General features: G+C 53.6%; 1 protein-coding gene across 2 annotated transcripts in view; it reads left to right on the forward strand.

Moving 5' to 3' along the window:
* Positions 1-6,363: 6,363 nt before the first annotated feature.
* ANKRD11 (ankyrin repeat domain 11) overlaps positions 6,364-16,100 on the forward strand; it is a 128,568-nt gene continuing 118,831 nt past the window's right edge. Inside the window, exon 1 of one of the 2 annotated variants that reach the window (XM_005531886.3) lies at positions 6,364-6,503. The gene's annotated coding sequence lies outside the window, so the exon portion shown is untranslated. Of the gene's footprint in view, positions 6,504-7,538; positions 7,798-16,100 lie in introns of those variants that run through there. The other variant, XM_088062111.1, reaches the window with a different exon arrangement.

The following is a 16,100-nucleotide window of genomic DNA, read 5'->3' on the forward strand; positions in this document are numbered from 1 at the left end:
GGCGGCGGCGCGCGGGGGCTGCCGGGAAGGGTCGCGCCGTTGCCGCGGTAACGGGGCTCCGGCACGGCCTGACGCCCCGGGCGAGGCCCGGCCGCGGAGCCCCCGGTGCGGCCCCTCCCGCCGCTCTTCGGGCGGGCTCCGCGCTGCAGGCCAGCCCCAGCCTAGGGCCCGCCGCTTCCCCACCAGCCCGGCCTTCTCCGGGGTCTCCAGCCAGGCCGGGGCCCAGCCCGGCCTTGGCCTGGTCCCAAATTATTTAGGCAGAAGAGCAAATGTCTGGGAGGGGCGAGAGTGTCCCTGCAAGGATAGTAGAGAGGCTGCTGCCGCCACGGAGGGGGCCCGATACTGGAGTCCGGTGGTGTGAGCACACAACCAGCCCGGCTCTGGGATTTTATCCTTCCTAATCCCATGTAATTGTAATGCCTGGGAAAAGAAGGAACAACCTCTGCAGTGTTAGATTCGGCAGAGAGGAAAGAGACCAGCTCCCTCCCTGTGCGGCTCTTGCTGAGGAGGGTTCCCCTTCTGACAGCCTGAGGTAGGAGTGGGCTCTGGTAGAAAACAGCCTTTGTGTCTGCGATGGGAGTGAGGGACTGAACTATGTTCTGAGGGAAAGGGAGTGAACAAATACATAGAAATTTATATTTACTTTGAGAGTGGGGAGGCCCTGGCACAGGTTGCTGAGTGAAGCTGTGGCTGCCCCATCCCTGGCACCTTAATGCCCCCTCACTCCTGGAAATCTCTTTGTGTCATTGATGGGATCAAACAGTTCAATTTACAGGCACAAATTGGTTCCAATTAATTTGTAAGGGCTGTTCAGAAGGAGGGGATGTGGCAGCCCAGGGAGGCTGTACTGACTCCCAGCTGGAAGATCCAGGCCTGGATGTGAGCAAGCTGTGCTGAACTGGGAGTACTGGTTATTTACAGACATATCACAGAGCTGGAGCTGACACAATTTCTATCCCTCTTTTCACACTGTGCTTCAAAGGCAGCCAGATGACAGAGCACCAGGAAGGCTGGACAGAGCAGCTGTGGCTGCCCCATCCCTGGAATTGTCCAAGGCCAGGTTGGACAGGGCTTGGAGCAACCTGGGGTAGTGGTAGGTGTTCCTGCCTATGGCAGGAGGTGGAACAAGATGGCCTTTAAGGTCCTTTTCCACCCAAACATTCCATGACTCCATGAAGGAGCACTGGGGGACTTTGCCTCACTGGTGCCAATACAAAGTGATGCCAGAAAGGAGAGTCAGGAGGTTCTGCCCTGCATGGGCAGCTCAGGCTGTCCCCTCTGTGCATGCCCGAGGTGACCTTGGGGAAGGTGGCTTCAGTCACTGCCCTTGGACTGGCAATATGCTCCTTTGGGAGTAAGCCAATATTCTGAGAGGACAGATATAACCTGATCCAGGCTTGGCCTTGCTGGGATGTGCTCCAGCCATGACATCACTCAGTAATGCCACGTCTGTTTACTACTGGGGAAAGGTGCTGGATTGGAGGCTGAAATCCCTCGTTTATCTCCTGAGCAGGTTAGGAGCAGGAAGCAGCATTGGCAGCCACATCTTGCTCTTTTCAGGCCAAGAGAAGTCAGTTTCCATGGGAAACACAGCTCTGCTCTGTCTGAGAATTCACCTCTCCTGTTTCCATGCTCCCTGTAAGACAGTCCTGCCCTCTGAGGCTCAGGAAGTTCCTCATCCCCCCCAGCTTATCCCTGACTCATTTCCACACAGCACTTTGCTAGAGGGGTAGATGGATATCTGGAATCAGGTGGCCACTGTGCCATCCACAGACTTCTCATTAATGAATCAAAGGATTAAATGCAGAGCTGAAGCTGCTGGAAGGTAAATTCAGACTTTTTACGGGATGAAAACTGCTCCCAGCAGCTAAGGCAGGACTTTGCTCCAGAAAAGCACCCAGCTCCGAGGGTCCAGAGTTTCCTGCATCCCTCAGCGCTGTGCATCTCTGTCATGCAGCAAATGGGATTTTTTTGATTACTTTGCAGGTGACAAATCAAGGTCAAGGGATAGATGCTCCCCTTCAGCACAGCACGGCCAAGAACACAGGAAAACCTTAGGGTTAGCAGCAAAGGATGTGCTTAAAAGACCACATGGTTTTCTCTCAAGCACAGTAAAACTCCTCACCAGGAAAGAGCTGCTCAGCCTTTTTCCGTGAGCCAGTCCAAACCCATCACACCTATTCACTCTCCAGGATCAGCTTGGCATCACAGTGAGTTCCAGTTCCATGGCAGAGGATAGCGTGGCACCGACACTGCTCCTCCCTGGGGCACAAAGCCTCCCCAGCCCCCGGGCCAGCCTGGGACACAGCACTGGGGCACAAATCTATCTTTGGGTCACCTCTAAAGCCCTGAGAGCGTAAGACAGGCAGGTGACAGATGGCTGGAGGCAGGGGATCATGGGGACTCGGCCACCCCACAGCAGCCACCGCTCCGTCTGCCAGCCAGGGCTTAGAAACCTCTGGAAAAGCTAACACAGGGAAGAGGGAGCAACACTCAGAGAGTGACAGGATAAGGGGCAGAGCAGGGGGAGGGAAATGGCTGTTTGTGACTCAGAGCAGATTACTCTGCGGGAGTGCACTCCCCAGAGAGCTGCTGGAGTGAGTGGAGCTTGGAGAGGCCTGGGAATCCATCTGCGTGCGGGAGGTGGCTGAAGTCACCTCCCCACAGACCAGAGGAGGTCACTAAGCTCCGAGTGAGCAACTGTCACTCCACACCCCTGAAATCCATAAGCAGCCTGGAAATCTAAAGCCTGTCATTAGGAATGATAAAAACAGTAATTAGAGCCTGGCTGTCATGAGTTCACACCTGGAACATCAATACGAGGTGTTTACCCAGCAGCAGGAGAGCACTTCCCCCGGAATCCATCCTCTGCGGATGCACCAGGCACAAAGCTCCACGGACCACTCTTCACACAGGTGTAAGTAAATCCTGCAGGGAGCCTTCAACCACCTCAACAGCAGCTCCCAGCGTTGAAGGATCCAAAAATGCTGCTGCTGTGGGGGCACAGGAGCTACATCAGCTCCTGGGCCGTGGGCTGTGCCTGTCCTGATCCCAGTCCTGGTGTTTCACTGGGACTCAGCTGGGTGCACAGTGGGCTGCACCAAGGAGTTAAACCTTCGAAACAAAGACTTGGAGGCAAACAAGCTGTGCCAAGGAGTTAGATCTTCAAGACAATGCAGGTTTGAATATGAGAGCTGTTCCATGAATTTAGCCTTAATTACATCCTGTAGAGCTATAACCAGCCACCACACTGTAAAGCAGGTGAAAACCCACACTTTTATTTCTTTATGGTATCACAGGTGGAACAGCTCAAGTTGGAGTGTCCTTAACAACAACAGCAACAGCAAAGAAATACAAGGATGGCTTGAAAGTAGCTTTATTTAGTAATACTGAGTCTGTACAGAGCTAGGGAGATTCCTGCTGCAGTACAGCAGCTGTACTTCTCACTGTCTTCCCAAATGGCTGCTTGGTTTGCCAAACCCATTTCTCTTCAAAATGTTAATAGATGACATTAATTAAAACATGAGGCAAGCCTAAAGTAAAGGTTTTTTCTAATCAAAGTACTTCTAAATTATTACTCTCTTGGCCTATGCGATGTTGGCACCTGACTGGTCACTCAGGGTTTACCCTGTACCAGCCATAAATTATTTCATCTATTAAAAATAGATTCCCATCCGTCCATCCTGCGAGGGGCTGAATCAGCAGGGAGCTGCACCCACAGTAGCACAGCCCAGGAAATTTTGTCTTTAGGGTTGGCATGATGGTTCCTTCCCTCACAGGACAGCTGCTGAAGGATTGAGGTGAGTTTGGTCACCCACAGGTTGCTGACACAGGTGCCATCTCCAGAGTGAGCCAGGAAGCAGTGCCAGAGCAGGGAGTGGAGGGTCAGGAGCTCTGTCCCCAAAGTCAGTGTCCTTTTAGCTCGCTGGGACAGACAGAAATAGGCCTGAAAGCACATTCCCCAAGCGGCCTAATTTCCCTGCCCTCACACAATGTTCTCTTTCCTCCTCAGCACCAGGGTATTTGTTTTATTTTAGGATTTAGGAGCTTACAACCTTTATCGAAGGATAAAGGTGCTCAACAATTGACTGTAATTTTTTTTTTTTGGCTTAAGTATTGCAATTAAAGAGCAAAAGCCAGGCCAGGGTAACAAAGCAAGGCAGGTTAAACATCCCCATCACACAAGTCTCACCCAGACAACAGCAGAACAGCCCCCAAGAAAATAATCCTCTCATTCCTGCTGTCAGCTTCCCTTCTTTAAGTACTTGAAAGTTCCTCCCTGAACCAGGCTGTTGTGTTCAAATAGAAAAAGGTCAGGGTGACACAGAAAGGGTTTAACTTCCTCCCCAGCATTGAATCTCTGACCTGGATGACATTCAAGGTTGTCAAGGAAGCAGTTACAAACAACTATATTTAGGAAATGAAAACACCTATTTCCTCTCTCCTCTGCTCAGAGGCCAACACTCACCTGCAGCGTTTGCAGGGAGCTGTGACAAGAAGCTTAATGGAAAGGAAGCAAAAAAAAACCCAACCCCCTTTCTTTTCACTGGTTTAGTAGGTCTTACAGAGGAAGAAGATGGGTAGAGATAAAAAGACTAAACCTAAGTAGAGCACAGGACCAGCTTAACAGTCTCAGAATAAACCTTCCTCCTGCTGTTATTTAACACCAGAGCCGGACACGTGCTCCTGAGCCACTCCTTCCTGCTGAGCCCAGCACTGGGATTCCTCTTCCTGGGGTGCTGTGGCACCCCCAGCACACGAGAACTGTCCCTCAGGCTGCCAAGTGAGTGACCCTGGGTGGCCCTGCACATGTCAAAAGAGAAATCCCAGTTAGAGCCCTGCTCCTGGCAGAGGGGGGTTAAAAACCAGGAGTTTTCCAGATGAGGTCATAGGCAGAGCTGCTGCCTCCAGGCTTCCCCATCCCCTGCAACCAAAACAACACGTGGTGATGAAGCTCTGCCACCCACACCAGGGCCCCAGGGCACCGAGCTGGGACCTGCTCCATGGACAGGATTCCTCCCTGGAATTTGGCTGCCTTGGTGACACAGAGGGGCTGGGGCAGTAGATGTGTGGTACAAAATACAGACACACAAAACAGTGGAATGGTTTGGGTGGATGAACCTCAAAGTTCATCCATTCTCACCCCTGCCATGGGCAGGGACACCTTCCATTATTACAGGGTGCTCCCAGCCCCATGCAGCCTGGCCTTGGGCACTTCCAGGGATCCAGGGGCAGCCACAGCTGCTCTGGGCACCCTGTGCCAGGGCCTGCCCACCCTCACTGGGAACAATTCCTTCCCAATCTCCATCTGTGACCAGTGGATCCCAGGCTGTAATCAATCCCCACCTCGTCAACAAGACCGGAGCAGTGCCACATCCAGTCCACTCACTCCTTGAACATTTCAGGAGAATGAAGGAATGAGTGACGTGATCCAGGAGGAATGACCTGTTTAGAAGATGTTTAAAACGCTTTTTGAGGAGGCACCCTGCACATAAAAACTGAACAAAAGCATTTTCGTGTTGTGTGATCGGCACTTAAAAGGATCTGAGAAAACAGGCCCAAAACCTGGCCTGGTCAGGAGCGAGCGGCCATCCCAGCATGTCCCTGTCCCTGTCCCTGTCCCTGTCCCGTGCTCTCCAGGGGGATCCCCCTGGGCTGGTGGAGCACCCACTGCCCCGTCCAGGGCACCTGTGTCACCCCTCACTGTCCTGCTGGGCAGCGACTTCCACCGCCGCCGCTTCGGAGCGCCAGGGCACACCCGGCCCCGGGAGCTTAATGAGGGTGATGAAGGCAGAGCTTCCCCAGCACCCCCAACACCGGAGCACCGCCCCGTGAGCACCGCCAACCGGGGAGTGCTCGTTCCGGTGATCCCGCAAAGCCAAGGCAGCGCGGCGGACCCGGTACCGAGGCTTAGCTCAGCCCGCACGTCCTTGGGGGGGGGCCTATCGCGGTCCCGATCCTAGTTCCGGTCCCGGAGCTCGGCACGGCATGGCCGGCACGGCCCGCACGTCCCTGCGGGGCCGGTTCCGGTGCCGGTTCCGGTGCCGGTCTCGTTGCCGGTTCCGGTGCAGCTCGCGGCCCCTCCCGGCCCCTGCTGGCCCCGCCCCGGAAGTGCCGCCTGGCGCGCGCAGCCAATGGGCGGTGGGACCACCGGGACACGTCGCGCGCCACCGCGCTCCCGTCCTCCCCCGCGTGCCGCGGGGGGGGGGGGGGTGTTCCCCCCCCCCCCCCCCCCCCGGGGCCGCCGCGTCCGCCAATGAGCGGCTCCGTCTCATCGGGCCAATGAGCGGCGCCGTCTCAGCGGCGCGCGGGGGATGGGGCGCGCGGCCCGGGGCCGCCACGGCGCGCGCCCCCCGCGCTAGGGCCGGACCCCGGGACCCCCGGACCCCCCAAAACCGCCCCGAAACCCCCCCGCAGCCCCCCCTCTATGCGGCGGGGCCGGCCGAGCCGCAGGCCTCGCTCCGCCGCGGGGCTGCCCTTGGCCCGCTGAGCGCCGAGCGCCGGTAAGCGCCGGGGGGCGACGGGCGGGTGGTGCGGGGGGGGCACCGGGGCGCTGGAGACACGGGACTGAGAGCAAAGGGGGTCCCGGAGAGGGGCTGCGCGGGCTGGGGGGACACCGGGAGAGGCACCCGGAGCTGGGGGGCCGAGGTCGAAGGGGGGCACCGGGATGGGGTGAGGGGGTCGAGGGGGCCACCAGTAGCGGCAGGAGGGGGGACCCGGTGCGGGGTGGGAGCGGTGCGGGGTCGGCTGGAGGGGCGAAAGCGCCGCAGCGCGGGTGGGAAGAGGATGTTGGGTTTTTGGGGGGGCGGCGAAGGAGGCTTGGGGCTGTTTGGGGGCTGCCGGGGGGCACCCGGAGGGGGCAGGGGGTGGGAAGGGGCTGCCGAGAGAGGGAGGATGGCTTGGGGGTGGTGGTTTGGAGGGCCGCAGAGAGAGAGCCCGGGGCTGCTCGGTGTTTTGGGGTGCGCAGGCTCGTGGGGAGCCGTGGGAGGAACTCGGAGCTCCGTGTCGAGCCCGCAGCCCGGGTTCCCCCCCTTCCGCTCTCCAGACCCCGATTTTTGGGGTGGGGATGTTTTTTTCGCAGGGGTGCGGGGAAGTGGGGGGGAATTGCGTTTTGGGGTGAGCTCTGCGCTGGGAGGAACAATACCAAAAGTTGTCTGAAATGGTAATTTCCGTTTCCCATTTCATCATCCCCGGGTAGGCGTTAGCCCTGCGTGTGTGTGCGCAGGGCCGGGGCCGCACCGAGCCCAGCCGGCCCCAGCCCAGCGGCTTTTATTTATTTCCCAGTTTAATCTTTAAATCGCTCCGTGTTTCTGTCCTCCGAGGAGCCTTTGTGTGCCGGGGAGGGGCTGCTCGACACCTTTGCCCCTTAGCAGAAAGGAAGGGGAGGGGGGGGGGGAAAGAAAAAGCCTCCCAAGCCCAAACAGCTGCAGCCCAGGACGAGCCTCCCCCAGGCCGAGGATGGATTCATGTTTAGAAAGGCAAATGACCTCGGAGGGAGCCGGGATGAGCCGAGCCCTCGGTGCCCTCTGCCCTTTCCCAGAGGGAGCAGCTGTCCGGGGTGTGCGGCTCAGAACGGGCTCTTCATTGAGGCACAGGGGCCGTGTGTTTACGGCTTGGCTTCTGCTCCGGGCTTGGGGATCTGTTTTGATATCCAGTTGCAGGAAAGGGTTCCTCCCCCCTCCTGGTTTTGTACACAAAGTGCTCTCTCACCACTGGGGACATGGCTCTATAGGCAGAGAGTGAATTCCAGGCAGCTCTTGAAGCAAAATTCCCTGCTGAGATGGCTTCTGAAATGGGGTATACGCACCATTTTTACCCTCTCTGTAGGCAAAGATCTTTAGGTGGAAACATCTGTACTGCCTTGCAGTGGTTGTGTGCTTTCCTGAAATATATATAAATTTAAGGAACTTGGAGTTTCTCCTTTCTTTGTTTTGTTCATAAAATGGAACATTTTTATATAATGACTCCAATTATTTCCTTTTTCTGTGGAGGAAAACCACTCCACGGAGTCATGGACAGGGAAAAGGAGATTAACTCTCACATGTTTCCCAACGGCATCGATACATTCTTTGTGCGTGCCCTACCAGGAGCTCAGTATTTAACTTGATTAGCTTAAAACGGGAAAAGTTGGCGTTTCCACAGGCTGGATTTCCTGGCAGATTGCAGGTTGGAGCAGTCCGAGATGGCTGTGGAGGGGTTTGGAAGGGGATGTGGAGCGAGCCCTGCCCCTCGGCGGGGAAGCTCTGGGCACGGCGTTCGCTTGCAGAGCTCCGTGACCCGTTTTCTCTGGGTGGGAAGCGCTGGGCACGGCCGGGCCTGGCTCCGAGGGCTCTGGGGCTCCGTGTCAGCCGCTCCAGGCCTCGGTTCCTGCCTCGGGGGGGTTTGTGGAGCTCAGCGCTTTCCACGCAGGAGAACTCGCCGGTGCTGCGGGAGGGATCCGACCTGCCGGGGCACATCGTGGGGCTGTGCCGGGAGCCCGTCCGGGCCGGCCGGGGCTTGTGGCACCCCGGGCTGTCTGACTCAGTGCGAGGGCTTGCTTTGCCAAACTCGCGGCGAACAACACGCTGGGCTTGGAGCACGGCGAGCCCTCGGTTCCCGAGGCTTTTTTGCCTCATTCCTGTTGTAAATAGTGACGGAGGAGCCCCGGCCATGTCGGCGCTGGCTGGAAGCTGGAGATGTTGCGTTTCGTGTTCCACACTTGGTTTTGCTGTTCAGTTCTGCTTCTGCTTTTAGGAATGAACTCTCGTCTCTTGTCTGTGTCTCCATTTCATAAAAAAGCAGGGCTCAGAGTGAGCTGATTGTTTTTTTTTTCCCATTGGCAGCTTTTTGTTTTTATGATGTTGCAACAGCATTTTCTCAGACTTAAACCTGCAGATTGTCCAGTTTGAGGGTTGGGTTTGGATGGGGGAGGACATCTTTAGAAAAAGCCCCAGAGCAAAAACCCCTTCGGCTTAATTTCTTCCTTCGTGTGTGGTAGGCAACCTGATAAGATTATTTTATTTTCCACTCGTGTTTTAGTGGACTCGGTCCCCCCAAACGCTTGTGAACAAAGCGGAGCGTAGCGTGGCGTCGTGCCGCGTTCTTCCGCTGCTCAGCAGAGCAGACAAATGCATTTCTCTGGGGTCAGTGAGACTCGTCGTGTTAATCAATACTGTACCAGCAGTGTTCCCTTTCCAGGGAACCAGATGGGCTGCTTACAACTGGTGCTGATTATTTTAACTGTGTAATTGTAACATGGCTGTGTGATGACAGTGTTTCCTGCAGATACTTCAAAGGAAGGTTCCTGACGAGTGTGTCTTTACAGCGTTTAATCTGTCCTCTTTGTCTTTATGTTGTGGCTTTTGGACATGTGTTTGAAGTACTAAGAGGTTTTTTTTTTCCTCCTTACCTCCAGCTTTTCTGTACATTAAAAGGAGGCAGTGCTCTGGAATGATGAAGTGTCTCCAGTGTGGGAATAAACCCAGGGTTTTAGTGGCTCCCACAGTGGTCGCTTGGTTTCAGTGAGTTTTAGATCCAGGCAGTGACTAAGCCAAAAGCTGGGAAGAGATTTAAGTGGCTGTGAGGAAATGGCAAGATTTTTTTAAAATAGTGCATGTGGCTTTGTTTTGGGGAAAATATGTTGTGTGGTGACTTGAGTCTTAACTGGGACAGGCTAATTACTCGGTGAAGAAATCCTTCTCCGAGGGAAGGAAAGGCACAGGGCTGGAGCTGGTTAATTACATTTTGTAAAATTATGGAGTGACGGCTTTCTGAGGAGGTCTGCCCCTCTTCCTGCCCTGTACCTGAATTTCAGGCTCAGCAGTTGCCTTATGGATTGAAATTCCTCCTGGGTATTAAGATTTAATGGTGGTAGACCCAGAGCAAGTAGTGGCAGGTACTGCTGCTTTTCAGTACAGCAAAGCAAATAATACTGGAAAATATTTACATGGGGGTTGTTATTCTCCTCGTGTTTCCTTGATGAGCGCTAGTAAAGGTGCTTGTGTGCTCCCTCCATCGCCGGGGAGAATTCCCTGTATTTCGGTTGTAAAAGGCTGCAGAGAGGAACCGGTGTCTCCATAGCAAAGATTCCAGTGTTTCGTGATCAGCTCACATATATTTTTACCCCATCTAATTTAAACCAGTCTGCACGACACTCACAGGAATGATTTGTATGCAGCTTTTAAATATTTTCCTCCTTCCTGCGTGAGGGATTAGCGGCACAGAGCTGCTTTTTCGGAAGGTTCTCAGCCAAGTGTTACGTAATTTGTGTGCCACCGATGCACGGCCATAAAAAATACTCCCATCAATGTTAAGGGAAAGCTTGTGTAGGCAATTATTTGAAATCACAAGCGTCCTAAGCAGGTTTGTGCAGCCTTAAAATCTGGGCAAAACGCTGCCTTTGGAATCCTGCTGGGAAGGGGGGTGGGAAGCTGTCAGCGCCCGTGGTCTGGAGGCTGGTTTTGAGCACATTCTACTCCACTTTTTAAGCTTTCCTCTGTGAGAACTGGTGTTTTCTGGTGTGTTTTTCTCAGGCGACTGTTGGGTATTTAAAAATCTTAATTTCTCTGAGTCTGGGTGGCAGTGCTTCAGCTGAGGCTGCTTATGGGTGATGCCAATTTGTAATCTTCTACGAGAGTATGGGGAAAAAAAAAGTAAAAAGAAGCTTAAATGCTAATAACAGTGAAAAATCTGCTCGGCGTGGAGCGCATGTGAAGAAAGAGGGTGCACGTCGGGCTGTGGAGTCTCTGTCAGCTGAGCTGGGGGCTTTTAAAAATCTGCTCTAATTTTTATGCTGCATGTGGAATGGCTAATCCCATAAAAGCCTCGCACCTTTTGACAGATGAAACGCTGGTGTTCTTCACTTATTTGAGCAAAATATTTTTATAGATGGTATTAGCTCTGTGGCTCTGAGGGTAATGCAGTCCTTACACGAGAAAGATCTTGCTTTGATCTGACAGCTTTCAAGATCCATTTCCAATCTTGGAGTTCCATTAAGTCTGTTTGTAATGGTGCCCTCAGACTCTTTTTCTATTTATGTGACTCTTTGGGGTGTTAATGTTGCTCTGTATTTGGGTTCTCTCTAATAAACTGAAGGAATAATTGGGGTCAGGAAAGGAAATAATCATGTTAGAAGGTGCAGTTAATTATATCAGGTATTTTGGGCTCCAGAATTCTTTGTCTTGGTTCTAATGTTTTAAGTTGTAGGATATAGTGAAATTATCAAATCATCAAAGTAGGACAGTGGGGCAGGGTGATGTGTGATGGTTAATTCTGGGAGTGTGAATTGAAGTGTGGCTGTGGGCTTGATGTCCGTGAGGGCTGTGGAGGATAGGAGGGATGGTTTCTCTGGTGAGCAGCCCTTTCCCTCTTCCCTGGGGGAAGAGGTGGTCTTCTGTGTCCATCCAACGGGATCTACACGGTCCTGTGCCCATCCAACATGATTTAAATGATCTTGTGTCCATCCTACGTGACCTACGTGGTCTTGTCCCCATCCAGTGGGACCTTTGTGGTCCTGTGTCCATCCAACGTGATGGATTTGGTTCTGTGTCTGTCCAGTGGCGTCTTTGTGGTCCTTTGTCCGACAAGGTCTGTTTGGTCCCGTGTTCATCCAACATGGTTGTGTGTACACCCAGTGGGATCTCTGTGGTCATGTGTCTATCCAAGGTGATCCATGGGGTCCCCTGTCCCTGGAGCTCCCACGAGAGCCCCGTGCTCAGCAGCCCTGGTGGGTGCCGGCTCTGGCGGGAGCAGCCTCCCCGCTCCCTCTGCTCCTCCTCCCGTGGGGCCCTGCCGGCGTCTGGCCAGACCTCACGTCTGAGAAACCATCCTGGCTTTTCCTGCCCCTCAGCGCTGGCTGGCAAAGCGTGAGCTCCCAAAGAGCGCAGCTGAATCCCCGGTCTCCGCGCGGGTAAGGCGCGCGGCTCGTTGCCGTGTGGCTGTTGTGAGCAGAGGCTGGATTTGCAGCCTGGGAAGGCCGAGGGATTGGGAGACACTTCCTCACGGTAACCCCACGGCGGGCGGGTGGCAGCGCCGGGGAGGGAATTGGCTGCTGGAGTCAGAAGAAAGTGATGTTTTTTTCTAGGTCAGGGTTGAAGGCACTGTCAGGGTGGTGATGTGCAGCATATATTACTGTCTGCATTGTCCCTGCCATATGGATGTGTGCACACTGCCCTTGGCATTCAGGCATTGAATTATTTATCCTCTCCAAATCTGGAGGCAGCCTTTCTTCCCCTGTCTTGAAGAAAACCAAACTTATCCGATGAGTGTTTTTAAAATAAACCTTCTGCTGTGAATTACTGCAGTGGCAGGAGCAGGGTATTGATTGTATGTTGCGTTTGCATTCGGAAACCAAGGGTTGCAACACTGGATATCTTGTGGAAACACTGAAATATTTATTTTGCTGTTAGTGCAAGTGTGTCTGTGCTGGTGCTGGGTTTGTATGTGGCTGAAGTGCCATGTAATGAAATTTCCGGACTTGGAGAATGGAAAGGGTAGAAAACTTTGTAGTATGTGTAAAAGCAGCTGTGTGTGAGGGGATGGGTGTTTTTCCAGGGAGAAGGCACGTCCTTTCCTCTTGTGCTGTGTTGGATTTGCTGTGAGAGGAATGTTAAGGTGATCCTTGTTTGGGTGATGGGCTTTGGGTCCATGGGCTGTCACGATGGGCTGGTTCCAGGCTTGGGAAGCAAAGGCTGGAGGGAGCTGGCTCTGTAATTATTTTCAAGAGACTGACAGCTTTGCAGGATAGAAAAGGTCTAGAATAATTTACCTTTAGAACAGCATAAAGCTGCTAAAACTGTGTCACAGGCATGGGGAAGAATCAGAGTGTCATGAAGGGAGATGTTACCCTCTAAAAAATTCACCACAATCCGAAGGCAGTGTGTCCCTGAAGGCTCAGCAGCCAGAGGCTGGGCTTGGAAATACGACACTGCCCTCAATATTGGGATGTGAAATGAAAGGATGTGTAATTAGGAACTCCAAAAAAAAAAAAAAAATAGGCATTAAATAGCTTTAGAGGTGAATGGAAGCTTCATTATTAAGCACCAACTGCTTAGCTGCAGTTCATGGTGCCTCTTCCTTTCAAATCATGCACACATGAAAGTGCTCCCCGCCCCCAGCCAGGGCCTTATCGGCTTATCTGGGCAGGAGTTCAGAGCCATAAAAACTATATCCTGCTTACACCTTCCAGCCGATCCTGTGACCTGTGCTGTGTAAACAAGTTGTACCAGGAGCTCCAAATGACTGGTAAGTGGCTGGGTTTCTGCAGGCTGGTTAGGTCCAGGAGGAGCCAAGATAAAGTTCCAAGAAGTTCCCCTTTGGGAATGGTCTCCTGATAGCTGCTCCAGGGAGGAGGTGGCGGGGCTGAGATCCTGCTGACTGTGGCAGTGACTGTATCCCATGGAAAGCACTTTGGGATAGACTTTACACTCCGGGGCTGGTGTTTTCCACGTTCTGCAGGAGGATGGCTGTGGCAGATTGTGAAATGTCAGCGTTGTGGTAACAGCACCGACCGGCGCTCCGCGGTTGCGTCAGGCCTTGGATGTGCTGGAGATGTAAGCCTGTCTATAAATATATCCATATATCTTTGGATGGATGAGATTAGCCGTGGCGATGCTGGGAAGAGATGTAGGTAATGCGGGGAAGGGGTGTATGTGGGGGGGACACAAACATCCTGCTCCTGCCTGTGCTCTGGGGGGTTAAATACCACCGGGCGCTCCAGTTACGGCGCTTGGCCGCTGCCCACCCCGAGCTGTCTCCGTGGTTTCATCTTGCAGCTCGGCACAGGCAGATCCAGTTATCCAAGCTGGGCTGTAAGGAGCAAGTTCAGGGATTTAGTGTGTGAAACTTCACCTTTCTCAGCAGCCCAAGGGTCGAGTGCACGGGTTTGAAGATGAAAACCTGTTCTCCTTGAATGTTGATCTTTTTTATTCGTGTGGTTTCTTGTCCCCACGTATGGGGAATTTGCTGGGTTTGGGAATTAGGCTGGCTGGTGGCTGCTCTGGTTTCCCTCCTCGCCGTGGCCTGTCCTGGCACATGCTGGGGTCCTGCGTGGTAGCTCTCCTGGCTCTGGGCTCTCTGTTCCTCATTTTCCCAGCAGCCTGGAAGGTTTCTAGCTCTCCCAGGAGATCAGAGGTGCCCTGTGTTACTCAGCTGCTCCACAGTGAATTCAGTTCTCTTCCCCTGTGATCAGCACTGGCACTGGGGTGTTAAACTGGTTCTGTGGTGAGAGACAAGTTCCTCGGAGTTATTCCAGGGGGGAAGGGATCAGACAAGAAGTCAGATTCATGGCTCTTTCCCGGTGTGCTGAGTAGAGCTCCTTGGCTGGGGCGCTGGAGGCTGTAGTCTTAAAATGCTGCATTTAATTTCCTCCTGCAGTGTGTTCTGTCTGTGAGCTTCCCCTGCTTCACCCACCAGGAAAGTTTTGTCTCCCTCCTGTCCATCCCTCCCTCCCCTTTCCCAGGAGCCCCATCTGATGGAGGTTCTACTCTTGCCTTGGTCCTCTCCATCCAAGATTCTTGTCTCTAATTTTAGCCTGTCTGCCTTTTGAGGTCCCCTCCCGTCTGTTCCTGCCTTTCTCCTTCTCTCTGAGTTGTTCCTGCGTCTTCCTCTCCCTCGGGAGAGCTGGACCTTGTTTTTGCATGGTGGGGGGGAAGTGCTTGGGAGAGGAGTGAAGCTTTGTGGATGTGTTGAGGTGAAGGCTCCTGGGGCGTGGGGAATGCTGGCAGGGATGTTTGGGGTGCTGTGCCCTGTGCTCACAGGGAGCAGCTCCTTCCCTCTCCCGCATCTGCCTTGCTGTCCTTGCTTGGATCTGCTCTTGGAGTCTCTCTTTTGTGGATTTATCCTGTATTTGTGAGTGGGGCTCTCTCCCATGAGGTTACTGGTAGTGGGAGTGCTGCCCAGCAGCCTGGTGTCCCTGAATCTCTGCCCTTTTCCCTGCAGGAAAGCTGCAGGCTGCCTGGTTTTCCCTGGAATCTCACTCCATGTTAGCATGCATTTGCTTGTGTTTACAGAGAAAATGACTATTCTAACAGGCATCTGATACAGTCAGGTGTTCTCAAAAGGATGTGGAGCCCATCAGGGAGAGCAGGGAACCTGGTCCTGGAGCCTGGGCGTCCAGGAAGGCTGCTCATCCTGGTGGGATCCACCTGCTCGGAGCCCTGGGAGCACGGTGTGTGCAGCATAATCTGATTTGTGCTTGGAATATAAATCCTGGCTGTTGCAGACATGCAGCCTGGGGTTTTACAAGTTCTTTTGTGAAAACAGCATTCAGCCTCTCCACTGCTGCAGCAAGGAGCTTCCCTGGAAACCCAATCCCAGCAATTAGTGAGGTTTGCAGAGGATCCTAGCAACTGCTGCTGGGGTTCCATTGGCAGGGGTTAGGTTTTGTTTTTTAGGCTGTTTATAGTCACATTCTGAGCATTGCATGGAGATACATAAACTAAAGCACAAGAAGTTCCACCTCAACACGAGGAAGAACTTTCCATGGAGGGTGGCAGAGCTCCCACCTAGGGAGGGTGTGGGGTGTCCCCCTCTGGAACCATTCCAAAGCCATGGATGTGTTCCTGTGTCACCTGCTCCAGGTGACTGTGCCTTGGCAGGGGGTGGCACTGGATGATCTCCAGAGCTTCCAACCCCCCTCTGCCTGCATATCCTAAGGAGGGAAAGGTGGAGGGGGCCGTGGAGCTGAAGTGATGATGGGAGCACCGAGGCTCGGCAGGAAGCTGATCCTCGGGGAAACTGGAGTGGGGCTGGAATACATTGGGTGGTGTGTGACTTTGGTGTTTGTGGGTAACCTGAGCTCACCTGTGAGGAGTTTTGTTACCCAGATACTCTCTGACCTGACTTGCTTTTGTCAGCAGTGGCTGTGGCTGATTTGGGAGCGATGCTTTCCACGAGGGTGGTTATGTAAAACCTTAATGCGCTGCGTTCTTCCAGCTCGGCTTTACAACGTGCGCAGGGCTCCGAGTGGAACTTCAAAGGAGGGAGTTTGCTTTATGGTTGAACCTATGAGCAGTTTTATGTGCAGGGTGGAGTGAACTCGTGGAGAAGATTGCAGTTTTCCCACTGTCATAAAAAGTTACGATCCTCATGATCCAAGCATTGTTCCGTAGGCAGAGGCAGGA

Source organism: Pseudopodoces humilis, chromosome 14, assembly GCF_049639895.1.
Source record: "Pseudopodoces humilis isolate 2021_Gansu_Grassland_sample_001 chromosome 14, ASM4963989v1, whole genome shotgun sequence".
NCBI lineage: Eukaryota > Metazoa > Chordata > Aves > Passeriformes > Paridae > Pseudopodoces > Pseudopodoces humilis.